Below are 5,869 nucleotides of genomic sequence, written 5' to 3' on the forward strand. Positions count from 1 at the left end.
CCACTAAAACTTTTGAGGTTAACTTAAACTAGGTAGTATGTACATGGAACTAGAGAAATGTACTTTGCCCTCAATGTTTAAGGAGCTACATAAGTACAATGTCTTTAGATTATATTGTGTGCTGCTAAGAAATAGTATGTACTACAACTGGAGATCTGAGGGACAAGTAATTGTACTGTACATGGGTTCAGTTTTGTTTTTCTAAATGCTCTTTGGCTGAAAGTTCAAGGCTGGGACATCATCGATGGGACTACCGAGAATGCTGTTTATGGGTGATTGGGCTTCCACTGTAACTTTACCCTGTCCTCTTCTTTACATCTTTGTTGTCATAATTAAAATAAAAAAAATATGAAAAAAAAATATGGGATGCATGCTGGGAACAGGGGTGGAGGGAGGTCAATATTGGTGGTGGGAATGCCCTGATTCAATGTCACTATGTACTTAAATACTACTGTGAATGATTTGCAATCTACTTTGGCCAAAATAAAAATTATTAATAAAAAAATAAAATAAATATAGAAAAAATAGAAACAAGGCACTGACCCCTGTGTGTTTGCCACTGCCTTTTCAAATCAAATGAATTTTTCATCATGGTTACTCTCCTGTCCAGGTGTCATAAAAGATGGGTGGGAACTAATTAAGCAGAGTTACCATCCCCACCAGAAGAAAGCTTATTCCAACTGTTGTAGCAGCTGGTGTTGTCGTTGGCTCCACTGGTGTGGGAATGGCCTCCCTTGTCATGGGAGACCTGAAGCTTAAACAGCTCTCCCAACAAGTGGATACTGATCTGAGATGGTATCATTTTTCTATAAGGATCTTAGAATAACAAGTTACCTCCCTAGATGAAGTTCCTTTTCAGAACAGAACGGGACTGGGGGACTGGGCCTACTCTTCCTGAAGGAAGGAGGACTGTACAAGGCTATGGGGAAGCGATGTTGTTTCTAAACTAACAAGTCAGGAGTCATCCATGAGACTCTCAGCAGGTGAAGGCTAGTTTGCAGGAGCTGGAAAGATGACAGAAAGATTTTGCCTCCTGGTATTACCTGCAGTTTACTCAGTCACCCTGGTGAACCTCCCTGGTTCATATTTTGATGATTATCTTAGTATAATTATAATTTCTTAGTATAATTTTTTGCATAATTAATTTCCTCATCAGCTTTATTCAGACATGCAGAGGTGCAGTTAGTAGGCTTTTGCTAAGGTCCTACTATTTGTCCATAAGTAGACAAGAGAAAGAGGAACCTCAAAGAGAGTCAAAGATTTGAGTCGGGTCCATAAAAAGAGTGAATGTGGGATTCTGAAGGAGGAAAGATGCCATTTTGTAAATGCCACATGGTGTAGGCCACAAGCCTATTTCCATTAATACCACCCCCAACCTACCTGGCCATACCAGGAAGCCTATAGGGAAGAATACAAGGGAGCAGTAGGAAGGTACCCTAGACAACAATCAATCATTTTAAAGATCATCAAAATGCGAGAACCTGAGACCTGAGCTTTGGTGAAAGCTGTAAGGCGTCTGCCTTGCCTGGGATAGCCTAGGACAGACCAAGGTTCGATTCCCCCAGCATCCCATATTGTCCCCCAAGCTAGGAGCGATTTCTGGGTGCATAGCCAGAAGTAACCCCTGAGCATCACCAGGTGTGGCCCCAAAACTAAAAACCAAGAAAAAGCTAGAACCTTCTAATATTTCTTCCTATATAATTTAATTCATGACTTTGGACAGATTTCATTTCCATCTAGAGATGACCCTACCTAGTCAATTTGGGGCTATTGGTAGACAGATTAAAGTTTTGTTCAGCTTTAAAAAAAATAATAAACAAAAAATAATGATAATAAACAGGTTTTATTTATTAAGTTATAATATGATTTACAATAGAAGCCAGAGATGTGGCTCAGTGGCAAGGCACAAAATTATTAATATATTTTAAATTCGAGTAAAGAATGAACACTTAGAGTACCCTGTTTTCCCAAAGAAAGACAGTGTCTTATATTAATTTTTATTCCCAATGATGAGCTAGGTTTTATTTTCAAAGTATGTCTTATTTTTTTGAGATGAATACGGTACACCTTTATTGTTAAATTAAAATAAAGAAAATGTATTACCTGTATATGATGCAGTAGTACCATAGTTGTCAACAAACACCAGACAAACTGTGAATCCTACAGTATCAAAAATTCATAGCTCTGATCCTCCTGATCTTCTACACTCTTCTGAGGAAGTCTCCTCCTCTCTCCTATCTATGTTCACTGCTCACTCTGACCTCTGTTCTGCCTCCACACAGCAGTGACATCAGGTTTCCATGCAACATCACTAGTTGCTAATGTGGGATTATATATTATCTACTCTAGTTAAATTTTATGTAAACCCTAAAGTTTAGAATTGTAGTGAAGATAACACATAAAAAGATAAAAAAATATTACTCAAGGACAGAAAAGATAATTCTAAGTGTTAAGCACATGATTTGCATTCAACGAACCTAAGTTGTATCTTTAATAAAATGTGGTTCAGAATAATACAGGAGTGCTAAGAAAGAAGCATTGAGTAACATTGAGTTAGATACCCAAAACAATAAACAGCAAAGAGAAGTATAGACACCACAGGGGCTGGCGAGATGGTGCTAGAGGTAAGGTGTCTCCCTTGCAAGCGCTAGCCAAGGAAGGACAGTGTTTCGATCCCCCGGTGTCCCATATGGTCCCCCCAAGCCAGGGGCAATTTCTGAGCGCTTAGCCAGGAGTAACCCCTGAGCATCAAACGGGTGTGGCGGGAAAAAAAACAAAAAACAAAACAAAACAAAACAAAACAAAAAAATGTATAGACACCACTAATAAAAAGCAAAACTGTATCAAGTTCCAGAAAAAAAAAAAAAGAAATTCTAAATGAAAAGAGTAATTTAGCTAAACAAAAACTCAAGTAATAATATTAAGGACCAAACAGTATCAAAGAAAAATAATACCCATGTATAATAAAACTTAAGATAAAGAAAACCACATTTAATAAAAAAAAAATTAAGACCTGGATTTTCTAAGTATACTACGACTAATCCATGTATGATGCAATTTAATACAAAGAAAAAGTAGATACTACAAATTAATTTTCTCACTGACAAAACTATAATGAAGAAAGAAATGAATTATATATTTAAATAACAAAAATCATAATTTCACTTGTAAAATTTTATCATAAAAATAAGTCTATAGAAGATAAATAAATTCTTTCAGGCATATTTTCTTAGTATTAGATACTTTTTATATTTATTATAATAAAATAATTAATCATTTATACAATTAGAAATAATATAATACAATAAATATTCTATAGTATACTATACTATGTTTATAAAATTTACTATAAAAATAAATATAATAATAAATATACTATCATATTATTAGAAATATATTATAAATATACATGACTATACATATAAATTAATAAACTATATGAATAAAACTGATGGTTCAATTTAAACAAGTGCAACAAAATATTTTATTGTGCTAGGCACAAAGATATGTCTATATCACGAAAACCAAGTTAAAGGATGAAACAAACCTGACATTAAAGGAAAGTAGCATCTATTCAGACACCAATTGACACACATACACACACACACACACACACACACACACACTTCATTAAAAGCTCATGAAAAGATTTTATAAAAACTTGGCATTTGAGTGCTCTCTTCAACAGCACATATATATATAAGTTGGAACAATACAGAGAAGATTAGCATGGCCCCTGCACAAGGATGACACACAAATTCATAAAGTGTTCCATTTTTTTAAAAATGCATTTGAACTCATAATTTCGACTAATCAAATGAAGGTTTTAAGTTCTAAGCACAAAATATTATTATTATTTTATATTTAGTTACAGTATTTCATTCTTCATTGGTTAATATTTATGAAAAGATTAAGTTTTGAAATCTACTCTAACACAAATATTTAGAATCAACAAGTTGAAAACACAAAGATCTAATTGCTGATATAAAAAGATATTTCGGGGCCGGGCGGTGGCGCTGGAGGTAAGGTGCCTGCCTTGCCTGCGCTAGCCTAGGATGGACCGCGGTTCGATCCCCCGGCGTCCCATATGGTCCCCCAAGAAGCCAGGAGCAACTTCTGAGCGCATAGCCAGGAGTAACCCCTGAGCGTCACAGGGTGTGGCCCAAAAACCAAAAAAAAAAAAAGATATTTCAAGGAATGTGAGAACAATGTTGTGATAACTAAAAAATAAAATAAGGTCTAGAGCAAATGTGCAAGAAATTAAAAATAGTCTCCTTTTCACTGATACATGCAGCCAACAAAATTTAAAGTCATATATTGATAGTTGAGAAACTCATTTCTTAGACGTAATAAAATAATATACGTGAATCAATTAATTGATGACGCAATATTAAGTAACATATTCTGATAGTTTATTATTAAGGCAAGGATGCCATGATAATTCTACAAGACAATAGTTAGTTGATTCTCCTTTGTCATTTGTTTTCTTCTTTTCTTTTTGATCAAATGATCTAAAACACATTGCGTAGGATTGGTGGTTTCACCATATTGTCACAGTACAGAACGTTATTTGCTATCTCTCCTCTGAGTGCTCATTTTTCAAAATTTATATTTTGAAATCCTAATGCAAAAACAGTTGGTAGTGGTAGGTTATATCTATCCCAATATATTTAGGTCATAAAGTTTGAATCCTCATGAATGAAACCAAGTCCTTTCTAGGGGCCAGAGAGATGGCAGAGCGATAGGGTGTTTGCCTTACACGTGACTGACCCAGGACGGACAGTGGTTCGATCCCCTGGAGTCCCATATGGTTCCCCAAGCCAGGAGCGATTTCTGAGCGCATAGCCAGGAGTAACCCCTGAGAGTCACTGGATGTGGCCCAAAAATCAAAATAAATAAATAAACGAATGAATAAATAATAAATAAATAAAAGAGATTCCAGAGCCCCCAATATGAGTAAACTACTAGGAACCAAAAATGGGGCTCTCACCAAAATACAAGTAAGCAAACATGTAGGTCATGAATTCTTATATTTCAGAAATGTGAAGAAAATTTGTTATTTACATTATACTAAGCCTATTATTTCCATCACATAATTACAGTAACACATAGGCTTAAACAATGAGCAGTATAAATTATACAAAAGAAGTAACTTGTTCTTTATACCAAGGAGTAATATTATTTTGGAATAGAAATATAGTATTTATAAGAAGTTAAATATTGATTTCTTTAAAACCAGTACTAAATATTTCAAGATGCTGCTGCTATCTTAATTCCAAATATTAAAAATATAAATAATACAATGTAATTATCAGATATAATTATCAGAATAAGAGTAACATTTAAACATTAAAATATTAGTAGTATATTGATATTTATTAGTTTACCTATTGATTCTAGGAGGTATTATGCATTTTAAAAGACTGATTAAATCTTCCTTTTTCAGATAAAGTTCAAATCTCTGACCTCAAAGCTACATGGAATACGAGAAAGTTTACACATCTAAAAAAATGAAAGACATTCTTGCAATAATAATTTTCAGACACAAAAGAGACAAGAGCTGGAAGTTACAGCTCACCTCATAAAGCTCACCACAAAGAGTGATGAGTTTAGTTAGAGAAATAACTACATTTTGAACTTTCCTAATAATGAGAATGTACGAGGGAAATAGAAAGCCTGTCTAGAGTACAGGCAGGGGTTGGGTGGGGAGCAGGAAGATTTGGGACATTGGTGATGGAAATGTTGCACTGGTGATGGTGGTGTTCTTTATATGACTGAAACCCAAGCACAATCATATATGTAATCAAAGTGTTTAAATAAAATATATATAAAAAAGAAATTTTACACACCTAACAGTAAGATAAATTCA

General features: G+C 34.4%; 1 non-coding gene across 1 annotated transcript; it reads left to right on the forward strand.

The window, feature by feature from the left end:
- Positions 1-3,672: 3,672 nt before the first annotated feature.
- On the forward strand, positions 3,673-3,781 carry LOC126010628 (U6 spliceosomal RNA). Its single transcript, XR_007496647.1, has one exon. It is a non-coding gene; the product is annotated as a U6 spliceosomal RNA (small nuclear RNA).
- Positions 3,782-5,869: the final 2,088 nt, after the last annotated feature.

The sequence above is a fragment of the Suncus etruscus genome, chromosome 5 (genome assembly GCF_024139225.1).
Source record: "Suncus etruscus isolate mSunEtr1 chromosome 5, mSunEtr1.pri.cur, whole genome shotgun sequence".
Lineage (NCBI taxonomy): Eukaryota > Metazoa > Chordata > Mammalia > Eulipotyphla > Soricidae > Suncus > Suncus etruscus.